This window comes from Diuraphis noxia, unplaced genomic scaffold (assembly GCF_037042655.1).
Source record: "Diuraphis noxia isolate RWA-SAM2 unplaced genomic scaffold, SU_Dnox_SAM2 contig0003, whole genome shotgun sequence".
In the NCBI taxonomy this organism is placed as follows: domain Eukaryota; kingdom Metazoa; phylum Arthropoda; class Insecta; order Hemiptera; family Aphididae; genus Diuraphis; species Diuraphis noxia.
The window spans coordinates 45,322,203-45,345,715 of NW_028301713.1; the positions used below are offsets into that span (position 1 = coordinate 45,322,203).

General features: G+C 25.7%; 1 protein-coding gene across 3 annotated transcripts in view; it reads left to right on the plus strand.

The window, feature by feature from the left end:
• The window catches only part of LOC107173679 (limbic system-associated membrane protein-like), a 209,983-nt gene that overhangs the window by 69,449 nt on the left and 117,021 nt on the right, over positions 1 to 23,513 (plus strand). The window contains exon 1 of one of the 3 annotated variants that reach the window (XM_089222764.1): positions 3,267 to 3,540. The exons of the other annotated variants lie outside the window; for them this stretch is intronic. The gene's annotated coding sequence lies outside the window, so the exon portion shown is untranslated. Of the gene's footprint in view, positions 1 to 3,266; positions 3,541 to 23,513 lie in introns of those variants that run through there. 3 annotated transcript variants of the gene reach the window in all.

Here is a 23,513-nt window from a genome sequence, read left to right on the forward strand (position 1 = left end):
TGGAAACATGTTTTTTACACTTTGTGAATTTAAAAATATTTCACGAAATGGTCACTCAATTTTAACATTGTGTAATTTTTTTCACAAAGTGGTCGTTCATTTTGTGTACTGAAATACAACATTTAACAATTTATTCTACCCTTATAAATTTAACTTAAATAATTATGTACAGTAATAAAGTGTATTTATATCATTTTAATTTATTAACCGTATTGTGAACATTTTTTATTTATTAGAGCAGGAAAATGAATTGTGATAACGACTGTTACATTTTAGACTAGGTACCTTTAAAACAAACACATTGGTTAGGTTAGGTTATACGAACAACTTAACGGAAACGTCAAGTTTTATTATATCCATATTAACCTCGTGCCTATGTCAAATAATACAATAAATATTTAAATTATTCTATATGACTATTATACTGCAATTACTAGAATATCTGAAATATGTAGATGATGTCTAGAAAAGTCATAATCATAATGAAGATCATAAAGAAATTCTTTATTCTTTAAAAGAATTAACCTTGCGTGGAACTGTCTAAATTGTATCTGGAGGTCAGGGATTTTTAAGTTGTTCGTGTAAAAGTGATTGTCAAACCAAAAGATGTGTTTGTTTTAAAGGTAGTCTAAAATGTAACAGTTGTTGTCACAATTCATTTTCCTGCTCTAATAAATAAAAATGTTCACATACGGTTAATAAATTAATATGATATAGATACACTTTATTTCTCTACATAATTATTTAAGTTAAATTTATAACGGTATAGAATAAGTTATTTAATGTTGTATTTCAGTACACAAAGTGAACAACCACTTGTTAATATTAAATACTTCTTCAATAAAATAAAAGTTTTAAAACCGTGGTGATATAATATCATTTTCGAAATTATTCAAAATAATTTTTTTTTTTTAGGACCAACTATCATAAAATACTTATGTAGGATATTTCTTAAAAACAATATAATTTCATAAAATGGTCTGGGTCATTCATTGTTTTGTTAAGTTTTTATTATTATTATGAGAATTACCGTTATTGATATTTTATTATAAATACATTGTCATGTATATAGCATATTCCATTTTGCATTTTTCCATGAATTCAATTATAAAACCTCGAAAATTCCCTTCAACTACTACAATAGCTGTTCTTAAAACATAGAAAGTATATATTTATAGGCTCTCAATTAGTTGGTGAAAATTATTCAAAACCCTTTAAAGAATCACAATCAAAATTTTTATTTTAATAAAACCTTTTGGTGTATATAATTATTATACAGGGCGTCCCGCGAGGATTTACACATTCCAGTATCTCCCAAAATGATGGAGGTATGGAAATTCTAATTTTGTAATAAGAATCACAGGGATAAAATCTACAGTTATTTTATTTTAATGTTTTGATAAAAAAGTTAAAAATATATTTTTTTATTTAATTATTTCCAAAAAATCGACTATAGCCATTTTGTAGAGTTTATTTTTCTGAAAATATTGACTTTCAATAATTTGCTGATTTTTAATTTTTTTTAATTCTGAAAAATTTCAAAATATTTAACACCGAATAGTATTATCAAACACATGACCGTATTCTACGAGTAGTACCGTCTGCCGAACACTTTCAGTTTACCTAGTTATAATCATATTTTATTTCTTCAAAACTAGAAAAAATATTAAAAATCAGTAAATTAATGAAAATAAAATATTGAAACGTCAATATTTTCAGAAAAAATGCTCTACAAAATGACTACAATCAATTTTTATGGAAATAATTAAATAAAAAAATGTATTTTTTAAATTTTTTACCAAAATATTAAAATAAATTAAAAAATTAAATATTTGTAGTAACCAGAATTTTGATATCTCCATTGTTTTGTGAGATATCGCAATGCATAAAATCCTCGAGCGAAACCCTGTATATAGATGACTTCATATATTGTACAACACTCCGAAATAATGGTTCATACCAGGCAAATCGATTAAAAAATTTAAAAGCTCCACACTTGGTGATTAAATGCTTAAAGTGAGGAACTCAACCGCCAGAACCTCGAATGTATAACCCTATTTAGTACCTTCCAAAAAAAAAAAAACAATAATAGATATTTATACTATTTATTCTATTTTAATTTTTTTTTCAAATCTTTAGAAACATAATATCTGTGAATTCGCAGTAGGTAATTATAGTAAACTTGTACAGATAACATTTGTGTCTGCTCAAAATTAAAAAATTAAAATGACCTAATGTTTAAAAGAAATTGGGAATCAATCTACCTTCTGGTTGTTTCTCTACCTCATGCAATATATATTAGAAAGATTGATTCACCAAGTATACACAGTACTCACCCAGTGCTGTAGGTAATTAGAATTTTTGAGTTGAGGGGACCCTGCAGTTCTTTGGTCCATAATATTTTTGCACTATTAAAACTCATATGAACGAATGGAATGAATTTTTGCTATAATATATAGTACCTATTAAGTTAAGACTTAAAAAATCAATGTGGTCGCCCCCATTTTAAATTTTGAGTTGAGCATTGATGTCATTGATGTAGATATTGATTTTACAATAAAGTATTCATTTTTTTTGTGTCCATCACTAACTTTTAGAGTAAAAATGTTTCAATTTCAAAATATTTCTGTTAAGATAGTGAATCCTTTGATATTTTATGGCGTCATAAATAATTTAAAAACATATCGAAATTTTTTACTTAAGACTGTCAACCGGTTTTTATTTTAATAAAAAAACGAATAACCATAAATACCTAAAATTAGGCATAGTTTTTAAATACTTAAACTATTTTTGAGCTATTTATTTTTCTATAAACATCGATAAAAAAAAAATGTACAATCAATGGAAAAAGATGAAAATGTAATTCATGATTTCTCATAACATGTAAGTTAGTTTAGGTATATTATTTATATTTTATCCAGATTCAAAACACCGATTCACAATCGTCTTTACCAAATGTTTCATATTAATTTCATAAATTAAAATATGGCAGTTTATAAACGTGTTCACTCTTACCATTGAATATCAATTTCTTATAGTGTCTTATCCTTTTGAAGATAAATAACAATAATAGTTGGTCGGTGCCTATCATCTAGACCCGTCAGTAGAATCCAAAAGTTAACGGATTAATAATCTTAATGTATGCCAAGTTTTGAGAGAAACAAAGACGTGGTTTTGTTCGAGTATGTGTGGTGCCCAAACACGAACGTCCGTCTACAAAACTCATTTGTTATAATAAACACTTAGTCAGTTCTCGAATGACCCTCGTGGCCGAATATGCCTACCTTATTTCCTGTACCTAGTCAAGGTAAAACCGCGAGTTTTCATTTATCTCGGATTTTTTTCAATGAATTTGTTCAATTATAACTCACTTTGTGATAGTAATTATTTACAATGATTCATTTTAAAATACAATTCAGGTTTCTTCGGTGAATTAACTTTCAATGGACGAAACACGTGCTATAATTTATAGGTGATTAATATGTTTCGAAAAGTCAACTATACTTACATAACGGCCGTTGGGATTTAAAGGGTTGAGATGTATGTATTTGTTTTATGTTACTTATCTAATTCATATTAAAGCACAAAAATCAAATTTTATCAAAGTTTTTTTCAAATAAAGGACAGATGAGATGTTTAATACTCAATTATGTTTATTTTAATTTGTACTTTCTTTCTTTTAAATAGAACAATGAAAGTATATACCTAATACTTAATAAAATATGAAATAGCACATTTATATTTTTTAATCTTACTTATTTGTCTTTCTTTAAAAGATCGTTAATAATTTATTATTAAAGTTAAATGTAAACTTCCACAAATGTAAGGTATGCGCTTCGCGTAATAACTAATAATTGATATTGACACAATATATTATGATTGATGAAAAAAAATTTAAAAAAATTTAAATTATGCATTTATTTCAAATTTTGATTTTACATATAAATTAAAAACAGATGAATTCCAATTTGAAAATTAATGTTACGGAAAGTAATTTTTCAAATGTATTTCACAAAAATATATTTTTGTATTTCTTCCATAAAATTAATATTACCCATTTCATTTTTACGTTTCGTGTATAATTAAATTTTAATAATTGATTGTGAAAATAATAACTATTTTTTAGTAAAATATTAATAGCATTTCTTAATTTTCAAATAAAATACAATATTAATTAAACAATATAATATATTATATTATATAATATATTTTAACATTAAAACATTAAAACAGTAGTTTAATTTATAGCAACATTCTTTAATAACAAATAATAGTAACATCGAATAAGTTAACTTTATAAATATTATTTATAAATTATTTATGAAGATATGATAATACATTAAATAATTTAGTTTATATATTAGGTTATGTATGATAAGGTGTAATTTTTAAAATATTCAAAAGATTATCTGCATAAAATTTACAAATTAAATTCATAGAAATTAAAAATTAATATTGTGCTTCTTGAAATATAATAAATAAAACGTAAAAAAAATATTATTGAAATTTTAAGAATTTTGTGTTCAACTCAGTAATAAGTATAAAAAAAACTTATTGTATGATAAAACGTATTAATTATTATTACATACTAAATATTGTTATACTATTATTCTGAAATATAAATAGGTAGGAATCATATTACATTGTTATTATTTTAAAGTATATTATGATAGATTGCTATTTTTGTTCGTCTACATAGAAAAATATAGGTATCTAAAATAATTTTAACCTAAATTTAATACCTTAATTACGGATTGTATAGTATAAAAATTTCATATTAAAGAAGCTTGACATTTTAATAATTGTATGTCACTTACACTTTATGGGTGTATTCATTAGCATATTATTTTTTGACAAATTGATTTTGGCACTTAACCAAAATGACGAAATGATGAAGTTTTGGTTTGGCCAAATCCCCAGTCAAAAATATCGTAGCTAATAATAAAATTAGTTGCCTGTTTGAAATTGTTTTAATGTAAATAAGGTAAAAGTTTTATATTTGTTAATATTAAAGAGGCGTGGTACAAAAAAAAAAAAAAACCGAAACAGATCTCAGATTTCCTAAAAACTAATATTCTATTTCGTTTTACATAATTCGAAATTTGTCAAAAACATTCTTTTTATGTCTCTTGAAAAATAAAATACACTTCTTAATATTTTCATTTATTATATGATAGCCATATTATGCAATTAAAAATTTGATTTCATTGAATAAGTAAATCAGTAAAATAATGTACAACTTAAATTTTTAGTAATCTAAAATGGAATTAACAATTACTACATTACTTCACCAAAAAAAAAATAATAATAATAATAAATGAAATAAAATAATTAATTGAATCATTTAACAATTAACCTAGGCACATACTTTGGAATATTTATTTAATTATTTATATAAATTAACTTGTACATAACAAAACTGTTAAATCCTATAAACTCGGACAGAATTTAATTTAAAAATATTAAATCTGGATAAAAATTGTCTATCTTCAAGATTCTATAGTTTAATATTTCATTATATATATATATATATATATATATATATGTATTATGTATATACCTAAGCAGCCAACAAATAGAAGACAATATTCTCGCTATTTATTTTGCATGAGCCAATCTAATAATATAAACAGTATATTATAAAAAACTAACATTTGGATGTACATATTTACTTGGATATAACTATATTATTTATTGAAAAATGCAATCCTTAACAATAAAGTTTTGTTTTCCTATTGAGTTTTTCATTATAAATAATGTAGTTTTTATGAGTTCTTCGTAAAAATAAAGAAGGCCTAATATCAGTTTTATTGTATTATGAGCACGATATGCTTATTCAAATCCAAAATGTTAGAATAAATTATGAAAATGAAAAGGTTTAAATAATATATTGAAATTAAAATTCGTAATCACGAAAGGAGAAAAGTGCCAATAGAATATTTTTGTTATTAGTTTCTTGTTTAAGGCATAGTTTTAAATTATGAGCATAGCGAATAAAGTTAATGTATTTATGATGATGTGTGATTTTTTCTTGTCTGCCATCGATATTTGTGGTATGTAGTAAAAATCTACAGTTTTCAACATCAACATCCTTTCTGATGGCAAACTGAATTGTATTAGTTCAGTCAAGAGATCGAAATTAAAAATATTACCAAGTAGTTTTAGAAACTGACCGGAAATACAATTACAATACATTTTTCGAATTTTTATAAATTTCCAGTGATCCAAATATCAACAAGTTTTAAATTTTAAAATAATACATTTTTATTGTTTTAGTTTATAGTTACTAGATCTCTGTAATACTTTCTTTAAATCAGTTTGTAGGGTTTATAGGTTGCGTATTTGATTAAATGTGTAGTATTAATGGGTTTTGTGTTAATTTAGAGTTTTGGTGTCTAAATAGTTAACTGATTTGATTTTAATCAAAAAGGAGGATAGAATTTGATACAAACAATTGTGTATTAATTGCCAATGGTCGTATGCGAGTGCTTGTATAGAACCACCAAATTTACTATGGATTTGCCAGACTCAAATTTGGATTACATATACCCAAGTGCAAACATTAGATAGAAGTTAAGATTAACACGATTACGACTTAAAAGAGATTTATAGTTGTAGGTATTATGAGTTTGGGGAGAATTTATTTAGCTTTGTTTTTAGTTAGTGATATTGTTGTAACCAATCTGGTCTTATGGAGCCCAAATATGGGGTTGTGCAAAACCAACCCAAATTAAAACAATCGAAGCATTTTAGTCCATTTCCCACCGCACAATAACGTCAGCTCCTTGGTTTGTTTCTAACCACACCCTCCATAAAGACTCAAGCATTGATACAGTTGTGAACTTAGTTAAAACCCACTACAAAAAGTTTCATTCCAAATTACTTCATAACCCAAATCCTCTGATTGCAAATCAACACTCAGCCAAAATTCCAAGTAATCCCCCTCGTCGCCTCAAAAGACGTTGGTGTCGCGACCTCCTAAACTGAAACATCACTCTATGTCCTAAACGTTTCAACTCAAAAGGGTCCTATCACTGGATAGCTTCCCTTCTCATGTATCCAAAGTCACTATTATAATTGGAAACATATTTGCTTATTGTATTTTATTATGTACAGATTGTAAATGTTATTTTGTTAATAAAAAAAAAAAACCTTAGTTACTTTAAGTCTATAACTTATTTTTTAGTCGATAATAATGAGCAATAACGAAAAAATCACGTATTTGAAATTCTGTATGGATATCAACCATTAACATCTGAATACCTATGTATAATATTTTCTATCTGTGGTCTCCATAATCTCCATAAATCAAACAAAGATTATAGATTAAACAGAACTTACCCAAATGTCGTTAGAAATATAAATGAAAGGCAAAGCGTACTATTATTGGCTGACCCAAATCGGGTCTTCACAAAGTCAAAACCTCCCATATTCCTCTATTGTGACTACAATCAAATGCAATTTCTATATTAAAGGACATTACCGAAATCTATAATGTGCGAATTATGTGATATACACACATATATATATATAGGTATATATTTATTTATTGGTGTCTGGTGACATATATTTTCAGTGACTGATTTAAAACACAATTTTTTTTTGTGTAGTTATATTTAAAATGAATACTTTCTATAACACAATAAATCAAAAATTCATAAAAAATTAATAATTTCTGATTATAAAATTTAAACAGAATAATGAATTGCAAGTTAAACACTTACTATTTACTTATGTTAACCATATACCAGTTATATGTATATCAGTTTATTATTTTTTTTTTTTTTATTAAAAGCTTTATTTGGAATGTTATCGAAGTAAAAACATAAATAATGAGTCTAAACCAAAAACCTACATATATTAAAGTAAATAGTAAGTTGTAGAATGACGGAAAATCCTACGAATACAACATAAAATCACTCCACTTTAACTAACCTATATACTCAATACTGGCTTATAATTATTTTAAATGTGTATAATTCATTATGTTGGATGGTTGAATATTTCATATTTACGTTAAATATAAAATGTATGTGTTAAAACATTATAGTCATGCATTGTGGTTAATTGGTTAAGACTCAAAATGAAAACATAAGTTATAACATTCATACATTTTAAAATAATAGAAAGTACCTATATAGTTTGCTTATATAGAATGTATAAAAATGCTATGAAACTTTTGAATCACAAAACTGAACGTAAAAATAGTTAATAATATTTTTACTTATATTTTTTATTCAATATGAATGTATAATATTTATAGGCATTGGATACATTATAGTATAAATTGAATGTCACTAAAATTGTGTTTATTGGTTGGAAATAAAGACGTCTATTTGCGTGAGGGGGTGGGATGTAAGGGAGGGACATGCCCCATGGATTTTCCATGTTTATTATATATATTATAATTGGAATATTGAATTAAGAGTGCGTATTGATGCTCATAGTGTTTATAACTAACTTCTTGTCCCTTATGATAACGAAAAAATTAAATTTTATCCATTGATAATATTGTATTAATATAAAAAAAAATATCTAGATGATTTTATAACGTAGTTAAATGATTTTAACCACACTATATCATTGATTACTATACCAAAGTCACCAAGCCCACGACCACGACAATGGTTATGACCAATCAATGAAAAAAAAACTTTTGGGGTGGAGTATGTTTTTGAAAATCAGTTATTGAAAAGTAGAACATTTTTATTCTGCTTTAACCGGTTTTTCATAAACACGATGTAATATTATACCTGTCTATTAAAATATAATATAACAAATTAAAATAGAGTAAGTAAATCCAAAAGCCTTGGATGGTAATAGATAAAAAAAATATTAAAACAAAATATTGCAACAACACAAAATTAGAAATAGTATTTGACTGATCTTGAGACCATTGACTCAAGGTAGAATTTTCATCTTGATTTCGTTTAGAAAAATATGATTTTAAGTATAACTAGATTGTTATTAATTATTTATTCAAATTTAATAGATGCTTAAAAAATATATAAATGAATGGCGAAATTATAATAAACCCAAATGATAGGTGTAGTTCTTGATCTTGAAACAAGAGGAAATCATAAATTAATTTGTTGAAGTGTAGAAATTGTCAAATCCAAAACTGGGTATATAATTTAAAAACTTAAGGATTAAATCACTTTAACTAAAAAACAAATAGTTAAAAATATTTAAAAAATACATGATATCAAAAATCACACCAACAATTTCTAAAAAAAAATATTTCAACAGAAAATCTTCATATTTTTCTTATACCTATTAGTTTGTCAATAAAACACACAAATATTGAATTACATTCGACGTTATTTTTACATCGCATACTACGGCTCTTGGGGCTAAATACAATAGGTTTCAGAAGTTTGAAAATACCCAGGGGTAATGTTATATTCAATAATATGCAAGTTAGTAGTTAGTACCTATAGCTATGAGTATTTTAATTAATTAATATTTTTTGTATTGTAATTTATTTAGATACATGAACACTTATTATTGGTTATAAATTATTCGTTTCAAATGCTATTTGTGAATAATACAATTTAATTTTTATTTAATTACATTACCTTTATTTATATATATATATTTATATTTACAGTTTCAGAAGAAAAATTGATTGTTGTTTAGAGAACATTTTTTTTTTAAATTATTTAAAAATATACATATTTAAGGTCAGTAAAAAGATAATATATTTTTTATGTATAGTATCATATTTCATTACAATGTTCTGTAATGTCATCGTAAGTTGAATAATATGATACATTTTCATTTTCTAAATAAATCATTGCAATCATATTACGAAATTTGAAAGAAAGGCACGATAATTTAATAAGTACTATTTTATCGTATACCTAAGAAGCTACAAAATATGCATCGGGTTTGAACGTGATTAAAAGCAAAAATTATGGTATCAATAATTAACATGCGTTTATGAAATATAATACATCAATACAAATATCTACTATATTATGTATTTAGTTGATTGGATAAAGCTGTACTAAGTGCTTACTGCATACACGCAGTTGGGCTTACGTAAAGAAAATGTGTAGGTATTTGCTTTGATGCAAGTTGTTTGATATTTATGAAAATGATCTTCAGTTGAACCGTTTCAGATACAATTGACATTCAAATATTCAATGGTGGAAAGATTTGTATCATCTGTTGTATCATGGCCAATTTTTCACGTCAGTATATAATCTGTTTTACCAGGCAGGAGATTCAAGAATATCATTAATATTTTCGTCATTTCGTGGACATTTTAATACATCTGAGATGTACAATAAGAAGAATAAAACATTTTCTGGAAATAAAAAAGAAAAAAGAAAAACCCATGGGCTTAATAAATTTAAATAAAATGCAATGAAATATTACGTTTCACGAGGAAAAAATATTTAAAAAAAAATTTAAAACATAAAACAGAAAAAGCTCTTTATTTTAAGTTTTAACGGTTTCATACTATTCTATTATATAAATTCATTACACATTTCTTCAACTATTAAAAGTTTAAGAATAGGATACTCAAAATGTATTTGATGTAATTTAACCGAAATCTGCTTCAAATTGTTGTTGAGTTAAAACTTTTAACGCAAATATAGACTTTTAAACCAACAATAATATATTAATTTATAATAGTGATTTATGTTTATAATATTTATAATAATTAAGATGACGCTTCACTCGTATAATATGTTTCTTCCGTATAACAAACGTACAACATAACAAATGTACGTTTAGAAGAACTAATTTCATGTTGCTAACTTTAATATAAGATTAAATTTACTTATGCTGAAACTTAGAGATGTAAATATATTCTGTGTTTTCATTTTAGTATTTCACGATAATATATTATTTTTAAGCAAGTTATAAACATTTTATTATTGCAATAAGTTACACATACTTAAGACCCAGATTTCAATACGAAATACATATTTTTTTAGTTGATCATAGACAATGCTTTCCAAGTACATAATTTGTTTCATGTAACGAGTATTTCAGAGCTAAAAATTTTATTTTTCATTTTCTTTATATTTCGGCTTTTTTTTTTTAAGAGTAATTTTATCATTATTGGGTAATTTTTATGGTTTTTAATATATATTTTTCCAATATAATAAACAAATTTAACGTATTTATTAATATATATTTTAGTATCTATATTTAGAATGAATAATATTGTTCCAAACCATATGCGTATCAACATTATATTGGATGATATCAAGTCTAATCACGTCGAGCTCGCTAGAAAAAGTGGCGTTCAATCGTGGGACTTGATTGGTGAAGCGTGGCCAAAGCAGGCGCGCGGGGGGTCGGGTGCGATGTGGTCGCCCTGAAAATGGCGATTTTAGTTATGACGTTGAATTGACTTCAGCACACCGGTTGGTTGGATCACTCCTCGGATGATGGTACGTGGCTGATCGGAATCCTCGTCGTTTGTTGATACTAGTCGCCGTGGAACAGTTGTGTCGTATCTCATCTATGGATCGGCACGAGTCTAACTACCGTGGAGCGGTAGCCTCGCGGAAAGTCGGCGGACTAGGTGATGCTCGTAGACGTGGAGCGGTGTGGTCGTCGTCTGGCTGCAAGTTTGTTGGGTGGTCTGGATCCTTCTGATGTCTGGAACTTTGTTGATGTTGTTGACAGTTTTAAGGTTTGGAATAGACTGACTAGATTTTTGCTTTGCTTGGGGGGGGGGGGGAGGATGGCTATATCGTTAACTATATCAGGCTAGCGCCTCTACTAATGGATGAAAGTTTGAAGATGGTTAGGTTTGTTTATTGGTTAATTCATGTAAATGGGGAGGATTTAGGTTGTTTTTTGGTAGAAGTCGAATGTGGTCATGATCAGAGAAGAAGGTTTTGCAGTACATTGATTTGGATTGGTACTGAATAGAGGTTTGGATGGATTTGAAGTTTGCAGATTTAAGGAGAACCGAATTTTTGACGATAATGACCACATTAGAGGCGTATCGAATCCATCCAAAACATCAGTATACGTACAATAACGGGTATGCCCTCTGACTAGATTGTCGATTGTGTCTGGTATTTATATCCTTTTCGGCCATCTAGTCCAAAGCTGGTTGGTTTGAAAATCCTAACTATGATAGATGAAAGTCACACTGTTGTTTGGTTGTTTTTATTTACAAGATATATATTTTTCATCTGTCACTTTGTCTTGATTTGTCCTACTATCGTGGTGTTCCGTTACAAATAATGTTTATTATTAATTTAATTAAACCATAATGCCGTTTAAATGTCTTAAAGAAAACACATCAAGTAGCCAATAATCATGTTACTATAAAATATTCTTAGAAATATAGGCTGACATTTCCACAGACCATCTCCATTCAAATAAAAACTAAGAATGACCTACTCAATGGCGTACACGTAATAACTACAATACATAAGATCAAATTCAAGTTCTTATTCTTAATTAGACCTATAGGCAGAAGATAAGCTAAGTTAAAAAGTAACACGCTCAAATATCATTCAATGGAATATTTGAATTGTCAAACTTTTCTCGATAAAACGAATAAAAATACGTAATGATAAACTAAATTGATTTTCGTGGTAAGACTATTACTTTATATATATAATATATCTCACAGTTTGAGACATACAAAATGTAGGATTTTTAACGGGCTACGAAGTGCATGGGTTCAGCTAATTATTACTTATTATTATAAAATATAACTTATTAAAATATATTATTATATATATTGCATACTTATATTTTGTAAACAATTTATGTTTTTTGAAATTATAGTTAATATTATTCTAACGTATATTAACACATCAATGGAAATACTTGAAATTCTCCATTAACCTCAACACCTAATTCTAAATAGTAAACAATTTACTGAACTTACACAGTTATGTAACACCGTATGATAACACAATTAAAACACGGCAAAATATCAAAATTACACAACGGAGAAAACAAATGGAATAATTATGTATCCCACATATTTAGTAATATGACATCACATTGGAAAAACAAATAACAATAACAATTATGAATATTAAATAATAACCCGAGTATCCAATTTATTGTAATAATGCAAATATGTAATATACTAATATTGTCCCTGACACCAAATAATTAATAAATTAATAACTATCAGGTAATAATATATAGTAGATTGCAAGTGTATATTACTAAGAAAATTCAAAATGGTCATATCTTATTCTACATATAAATATATAATATTAAATATATAAAAAAAGAGTTTCTTTTCATAGTTAACTATTTTTAATTGTATTTAATATAAACTACCTAACTACTATTTATTTAAAGTTTCCCAAAAGATGTTGACTTAAAAAAAAAATACTCAAATTATACGAAGGGATAAATTTACACCAAACAAACAATCCAAACTTTGTTCTATTAATTTTACCAGTGACTGCTATGGTATAAATCCTCGGAGTTATTTAGAAAAATTAGAAATAATGTAATACATTCAATATTTGATTTTTCTACTCATTAAAAAAAAAAAAAAAGATTTATAATTGTATGATATAAAATGTATTAATTATATTGGTATTTAACTAAATATGATATAATAATATCAGTATAAACAATTTTTGGTTTTTATTTTATGAATAATGGTTTTAAATATTATAGCATTTAACATTTAATATTGATTACAATAGCTTGCCTGCCTATAATCTATATACTTACCTATACTAGAGTAATATTTAGTCGATGGTGTTGCCTAAATTTGACGTCATGCAGTACACAAAGTCGATGTAAATATATTTGACTTATGCCATATCTATGAGTTTTTAGGGTAGAAGTAAAAAATGTATCAATGTTGTTTTAATATCTGACATGGTAATACTGAACTGTATTCTACTTGGAAAAAACACCATCGATTTTTATGGTTTTAGACATAAATACATAATTAATATGAATAATTAGTGACAAACTCTACTAACATAATTCTATGAAAATATTATTAACGGTCGATTCTGGAGTGTAAAACAAATAGATAAACAAATAGCAGGTAGCTAAAAAGAAAATCCAAATATATTGCTTTTAAAATCCAAAAAAATTAGTTACCTATATGGTCATATAGATACTCTACGTGTAAATATTATGTTATCATATTTTCGACGTCAAATGTACCGAACATCATATTTTGAAAATTTATCATAAATTCTCTGTAGTATATTCTAATAAAATATAATTTATAGAAAAATAAGATATTTTATTTAATGTACTTAATCAATTTATTTAATTAACTTTTTTATATGCAATTATATTTTTAAGCATAGTATTGTATTGTATAAATAATAAATGAATATATATATATATATATGTATATATATATATATATATCAATCGTATAGATATACAAATTGTTTATCATATCTATATATATATTTATATACTACCTGTTGTATTTCCGTATTCCACAGTACAAATTTAAGCAAGTTTATGGTTTACTCGTCTTAAGTTTAAATTGATGCGTTTTATACTTTTATCACATAGGTAGGTATAAATTGTAATTATAATTTATATTGTTGTACTCAGTACTTTAAAAGAAAATCTTAATGTTGTATAGAAATAATATTTTGATATTTTTCGTTTTAACTTTAAAATATTATCAAATTAGCATCGCCATAGGACCTACAATTTATTTAAGTTTGTCATATTATAATGTTATTTAGTTAAACATATTCATTTAAAATACAAAAGGTTTTTTAAAACTAAATGTAAATAATATTTATTCTCTTTGCCAAATAACATCTGCATCATGGTACATCTCAAACCTCACATTACTCAAAGATTTAAAAATCGAAACAGTCTCTATAATAAAGATATTATCAGCTAAAAACAATTGCGAACAATTCCACGCCGATTAGCTAACCACACAAACCATCAGTATCGACAGTATCTAATTTAGCCAATCAATAACCATTCACGTCGTGGTTGTCTAAAAAGTTACTGCAGGTGTCGAGATCTTCTGAATCCCGACCAATATTAAGTAATTAAAAACTTATCTCTCACAAAGTTAGAGACATTTTCACTGCACTGATTTTACTGCTTACAGATTGTAAATATACTTTTCTCTTAAAATAAAAAAGTTTCAAAATATTACATTTTATAAATTATAATTTAAATATACACATGCACGGAATAAAATTTAGATATTTCATTTATTATTCATTCTTCATACATTTTAGTTTAAAGATAAATAAGAGAAACAGTAAACTATACTAATAAAATACCTATTCAGATATTAAATAATAATTTGTATGGGTATACTTCTTTTAAGGGTATAGTCTATAATCATTATGATATTATTATATTTATCTATCATAATATTTATTTATGGTCGAAATCTAACGCTTTTTACTATATTTCAGTATACTATACCAGCGTTTCCCAAACCATGGGTCGCGAAATTTTTTTGATGGGTCGGTATTTAGTCGTAAATTGATAAATAGTATAAATAACTAGTATTGTAGAATAAATGACGTAAAGTTATTATGATTATCGAATTTTTTTTATCTTATCGGTAAATGTGCTAATGACTAGTGACTAGTCGATGCGATCGGTCTCGGTCGTTGGTCCATAATCCACTACATTTTCTTTTATACAATTTTTTGTATTTTTTTATAATTTATTTTATTTATTTATTAATTAAGTTATTATTATTCAGTATATTTTATTCGTATTGTATTTTATAAAAAAACTCAAATGATAAAATGGATTATAGTAAAAATCTTATTTATTTAAGGCATACTTTTTTTAAGGGGGGGGGGTCGCGTACCTAATAAAGATTAAATGTATGGGTCGCCATTGCAAAAAGGTTGGGAAACGCTGTACTATTACTATACCTACAATAATGGGAAAAAAATTGTCATTACAAACATTTATTAATTTTTATTATAAAAAAGTGATAAACTGATAAAAAAATAATTTTAGTAGTGAGATGGGCCATTTAACATTTTATTATATAAAACTATATATTTTCTAATGTAATATTACCTCATTGGTTAAAAAAATATTAATAATAATAAAATATTATTATGATTAAAAAATAAATAATTTAAATTTATAATGCACATCAGATACTTTACAATATTGATATTATTTATAAAATTCATATTTTATGTACACAAAAATATTATAGTTAAATCAGTTTGATAACAATTTAACTTGCATCTATCTAATCACGGGTAACATAATGAAATGTTGACAAATACAAGATTAGTTTTGTAGTGAAAAAAAAATTATTCATTAAGTATGTATTGTTACTATTCAAATGTATTATTTATTTATTTTTTAATATTGCTATCCGAATGTATTATTTATTTGCATTTAACTAGAAGTATGTAGATTTAATGAAATATTTAAAATACATAACTATAAGTACTTTAAGAATAATATTTTTTATAACCTACGAAACATTTCAAAATTAATTGTTTTTCTGTATAATAAGGATGTAGCAGGTACTCTGTAAAATAAAAAGGTAAGTACTTAATAGTATTTAATATTTGGTATTACGTAAAGACAGAATAATATTTTTTCAGAAATGTGTTAATTGTTAGTAGGTAGGTTTGTTTAATAAATGGTATAGTACATAGAAAACCACAAAATAACTTAGTTGCATTGTGAAAATATTGGAAAATATTGGAATGTAAATATAATAAGAATATCTACCTCAAATATTTGGCTTTATCTCTAAAAGTCATTTTAATATTACGAACCGTTACATATGCATTGAACGCATCGATTATAGAATATTTTTTCAACCTTATTCTTACATAAAAATAGAATTTACATGAAAGGATAGCCTCGTGCCCTCGTTTAATAATACGTATTAGGTACACTAAAGCACTGCAAGGACCCTAAAATTTGAATAGCATTTTTCCTCATAGTCAAAAAAAAGGATTACTGCACGTCGTATATATTATGCTAAGTATTCTCTACTATTAATCCCCGAGAATTCTATAACTCTTAATTATTTTATTATAAAATTATAAAATGTATATAAAAAATCCATTACCAAATGAAATTGTAACTAAACAAAAATTATCGAACAAAAGAAATGCTAAAATACTAATTAGTCTTTGAAATAGAATATTTATAGATTCTCATATTAAATTTTTATGAGGTTTCAATACTAGGCTTTTATTTGAACTGTATAACATTATGGTATTTAATTAGGTATATACATTTTTGTTTGAAATCTATTATCTCATAATCATGAAAATATTAATATAAGAAACTTAAAAATTAATTTTTTAATTTATTGATATTTCATTTCGATACAAAACCTATCTATGACAAAATTATATGTTTTTTTCTCATATCTATGTAATTGAAAAACTTAATCATCTTATATTTTTCATATTTAATATAATAATTGTTCAAACTTATAATAATGAATAATTTAATATACCTACATTACACAATTTATAAAGTAATTAAAAAATTAGAATTATAATTAATAATAATAAGTATAATAACCAAGAGTTATATTGGGTGATAACTATTAAACTAAGTAATTCAAACGCACTGAGCATGTAATAGGTGTAGTATTTAAGAATTAATAATTCCCGTTTTTTTCCGTATTTATAACGAATTTAATAAATTATTTATTTCGTATAGTTAAATAGCCATGTTTTGTGTTTAAGTATAATGCTATAAAATAAAATATGTTTAGTTTAAATAAAAATATTTACAGGTTAAAATTGTTCTACAATAAATATGTTTCATTTGATTATATGATATCTATATTAAGTAGGTAAGTACTGTTGACAGCTAGGTCAGTTTTATAGTAAGCCTTGGGCTTTGTTCATTTTAGATGTCACTTCTATAGTATGCTGTTTTGAGTGGGGTACTTAGGAATCCACTTTAATTTTGTTTCGCAATTTTTGAAATTTTTGTAATTTTTTTTTTGTTATTATTGTGAAATGTTGATATGGCTGTGCTAATTAAGAATCGACGAAAAAATTTAGCACTGCTGTGAATAATATGTTTATAAAATATCTTCAGTAACTAGTGATTACTTACCTAATATATATTTATACATTCTAAAATCTAATTAGAATATAAAATACCAAGACAGGTATTATATTATTTTACACTAATAATTATCACCGATAAGTTATAGTATATTTACCAGGTAAAATAAGCTTTTTATTATTATTAACATATATGTATATAATATAATGTATATTGTATACCTATAAGGTATAGTGTGTCAAGTTCATGAAATTGCTGATTCTACGAAATTGACAGAGAAACTTCTGACTTTACGAATACATTAAATATCAATGCCATTTCCAAATAAGCACATTAAATCAAAAAATTTTATATTGCTTATTTCATGAATTAGACAGAATTGTTTTTTTTTCTTTATATCTTATTCGATGGCGTACTTCTACACACGATATCCACAGCATGCCATTAATTTAAAACTATTAAGTTAATAAAATAAAATAGCATTCAAGAAATGTTTTATCATTACTTTTAATATAATAGACTGCCCTCGTACCTGTTTGTGGATCAAAAGAAAAACTTTTTCGGTTTATTTTGATTTATGTAGTTGACACAATTTTTGTTTCTAAGTCAAAAAACTTGAAAATTAACAAGATTTCTCATATATTTTAACTAATAAAATTTAAAAATCTACAGTTTCTTTTTATAATCCAAAGCGTTTAAAATTTTACAATGTTAGGTATTCAAACTTAAACAAAAAATTTCACTTCAAACATAATTATTTAGTTGGTTACCTACATCAACCGACGATGATACTAAAAATATTAATTGTATAAACTTGAAATGTTCGATCGTTAATTAATATAATGTAGTCTGCAGAGGCTAATCAACATTTTTTAAGCTTATTTACGTTTGAAGTGTATTACATTCCGCATATTTTAGTTGAAATACCTAACATCGCATATATTAACTGTACTTTAGTGATTTCACCAATTGATCGGAATGTTTGTAGTTTAATAAGCGTTCAAGTTTTAACTAAAAATGGCTATAATTAACGGACAAAACTGATGAGTCACGTTATATTTGATATGTACAACGTATGTAATATTATTATGTATAATTGCACGTGTAGGTAATATTTTGTGTCAGTGATTTTAAATAAACGAAACTAAATAATAAGAGTAGCCCGGTGTGACGTGGTGGTTGGCTTCAGTCACTAATATGTGATGTGGTTTAGCATCGTCGTGCATTGTAAGATCCTGAATGAATGACCACACAAAATAATAATAAACAATAACTCATGACTTTGTCGGTGAGCAGACTGGCTATGTGTCACAACTCACAACCTATAATACCTTGAATAGACCCTAAATAATAATAATATATTGTAGGTACATTATACAATAGACAAACCTCGACTTCTCCAGAGCTGATACAAGATAATAACAATTGATGGTGCATTTAATCAGTAAATAGTAATAGCTCTGACAGAAATAATATATACTATTAATCATGGCTAAATAACTATAAGTACGATCACATATCATCGAATTTAGTTCAATGAGCACATTCATTGAAAAAACAACTAACTTATCTTTTTATTTCAATTGAAATATGATGAAAATCAGTAGTAAATTTTTTGGATCCTGCCAAATGAATTATGATTTTATATAATTCCAGCTGATGTCATCGACATGTATATAATGGAACTAAGATCATATATCTAGTTATTTAGCCATGCTATTACCTAGTAAAATCTATGCAGTAACAAAATAATAAAATATGCTGTACGGTGCTTAACGCGTACACATGAATGTACAATAATATAAACAAAAATGTCACAATTAGCATGAACGTATGCTAATAATTTTAGTGATTATAACAGTTATAACATAATATAGTCTAAAAGTTTTTTACAAAAAAAAATAATAAAAAAAATACATATTATGAAAAAAATGTATCGCTCTAAAAAAAACAACAACAAAAACTACAGATTGACATTAATAGGGTGTCACATTTTTTGTTCACTAAAAGAAGAACGTATTATGTGACTTGGTGTGGTACAATGTATGCAGTTTCTGCAGTGGCTTCATTCACAGGTGATTTGAGTGCCAACACTGGCCAGTGCTACTAATTCCCAGATAGGCGACCACTGACCATCCGGGATCTTAATGACAAATCCTTTCCACACATACAAGTATTCCAAGCCAACTGTATCCAACTTCGGACTTATAAATAGAACATATTTTATAAACTAACAGTTAATTATAATAATGTTAAAATAAGTTTGAAAAAATGGTTTTTGATTGAACTGATGTTTTGAGTTTTAACTCAATTAATAGTATTTTAAACTAGATTGCACATTAGTATTAAAAATTAATTTTAGGTAATGTTTTCATCAAATAAATAATTTTCATGCTGTTTCACGAATTACAGGCGTACCTGGTACCTATCTAAATAATGTATTAGAAATCAAATGTTATGTTATATTGAAATTCAAATATTTGTTTAAGTATAATATGTAAACGAATAAAATTATATTTTAATAGATAGATAGATATATATTTTGTATATATATATATATATACTTAATATAAGTACTACTACTAGTACTACTACGCCTACGCGTGTCATTTATATTTATTCACTAGTTTTTATTTGCTGCTTTTATTAACGGTAAAAAGCATTATTTTTTTAAGTATACCTACTTGAAAAATATTATTAGTTGTTGAACTACACTAATAAATGGTCAAAATTGGTTTTGTGTTCTATAAGTATTTTACAATTTTTTGTTATATTTTAATAATCTGCAAAAATTTTACCATATTTCATACATAACAAAACCAAAAAAAAATTTATTTTATTATAACAAATATATTTATCCCTCAATATCCTGTGAAGAAATAAACACAATAATCAAAAATTCTAATAGTTTCAATACTTTTAAAATTACTAACGTATCTACTATAGTAGGTACTACAGTCAAACCAAATTCGGCCACTTTACCACTACTAGTCATTATCAATCAAAATTATAAATAAATATTGACATAATATTTTTGGAATAACACAAATTTTACACACTTGAATAAAAATACAACAGTCATTAAAGGTGCTAAGTCGTATAACGCAATATTATATTTCATGATTATGGCCGTATGCGCAGCTACCACTCTACCGACGGCTCCACCACCTGAATTTAATCAAAAAAAAAATATCATATGCATAAGCTACTACTAATATCCACACATACCTAAATCACCAAACCTCTCTTGATGTTAATTTCATCCAAAACAATTTTATAAAATAATAAAAATCAATGTCACACCTTTAATTCTTATTAAGCATCTCGTCCAAAAAAATACACGGTGAAATCATCACACACATACTTTTAATTATGTTATCATATCATATAATGAAACCTCAATGATATTCTAATAGCGTTTTCGATTTGACGCACTTTTTGCACTCTGTGCGCACTGAGTGCATAAAAGTATTCGGTTTGACCAAAATTTCAGTGAACTGGTGCAGTGTTTTGTATTCGATTTGATTGCGCTGACAACACTCGTGTGCACTTTCTGCACCACCAATTTTGTCAATGCAATAAATGCACTTTATAATTATGAACCACTTTTCTCTATAACGGAGTTCATTAATATCTAATTTCCTATTTATCATATTATTATCATAATGATTATAATATTTATATCTGATAATAATATACTATAGTTCATGATTAACTTATTTAATTACTTAATTAAACTAATTACTAATTAGGTAATCATGTTATAATTATTAGTTAATTATTATTATTTATTACTTATTATATTTTAGTAGGTTTTTAGAAATTAGTAAACCTAATCCCTATATTTGAAATAGGTACTAGGTAGTGATCCAATTTGTAATTTGTATGTCTTTATAGTGCTTAGCTTTAGTATTTATAATACGAGTATTTAGTATACCTCACACTCAAAAGTTTAGTATGAATATGTGCAACTTTCCATATTAGAGAGTTCGGGTATTTTATCATCATCATCTTCTTCCGACTCCTCTGACGATGAACAATGGTTTGGCATTATATTTTCTAATGACTATGTTCATTCAAAACCAAAAATCAAAGATTTTATAGAAAGGGTTGTGCTCAAATTTATAGATGATGAAGTATGACCTATTATAGACTACTTATCAGTAGTTTCATACATAATTTTAACACATATAATTCAATGATTCAAATTTTATCTTTTTACTTTAAGAGGAATTTTAGACTTTCCCGTGTTACAGTAATAATATCTGATTTTGAATTGAGTCATTTTTATCCAATATACACTTCAGGAAAAAAAACAGTATCGGCCGAAGCACATATACTGATGTTTCTATGGAAAGTTATAAAATTTATTTTATAAATATTGATCTATTCTAAATATACAGGGGTGGTCAAATGGGAGATAGATCTCTCCATGACCCTTTTTCAATATTTATGATAACTTACATATATTTAGGTATAAAATGATAACCATATATTATATTTTTAATGATCTATTAGTGTATGTTAGCAAATCAGTCTTATATCCCCCATAACAAAATCATTTGACTACCGCTGTAAATATACATATACCTAGTATCAGTCTTTGTATTGTATTATTAATTTGGTTATTTTTTCTATTAGGTTTGCTGGCAATAAAACCGTTATTAGAATAACAGCTCAGGTGTTTAATAGTAGAGAATCTACATGTTTTCATGTAATTGAAAGAGTAATGGATTTTTTATTAAAAGGTACCTACATTGGTTATGATTAACTAATTAATGTTAATAATACTAATTTTCGCTACAAGATATCGCTACATTTAAAATTATAGTTTAAAGAAAACCAACAAAGGGTGGGCAGGTATGTACTGCTCTGCTGTAAATTAGGTGTGGCATGGGTCACTGTAATAGTGTAGTGGAAATGTTTAATTTTAATTTTAATTGAATCTATTCTAATTAATCTTATATTAAATCTAACTTATAACTGAGTTACGTTATTATTAATTTCCTATTCACCAAATTATTTAATTTTTCAAAATTTAGAAAGTAAAATTACACATCATTGTAAAAATGTATTATTTTTCATTACTCTACACAGAATCTAAAAAATTTGAGAAAATTTTGTGGTGTATGCTATTATAACCTTAAACATAAATCTTCCAAGTGTAACCGTTACAATTTAAATGTTTTATTTTAGATTGATGATATATCAAACATTCTTGGAGCTATAGATGGTTCATATATTAGCATAAGGAAACCCAAACATAAAATTCGATCTACATATGTCAATAGGCACCATGATTGTTCTATAACACTTCAAGCTATTTGTAATGCTAAGAAAAAATGTCTTGATGTTTTCATTGGGACACCTGGTAAAATGCATGATGCACGGATTCTACTACAAATGTAATTTATTTATAAAGACCAATATTTGTATCAAGTGTGTGGATCCAAGTATCATATATTAGCTGATTCAACTTACCCTTTGGAAGAGAATATAATAATCCTATATAGAAATTATGTTAATTT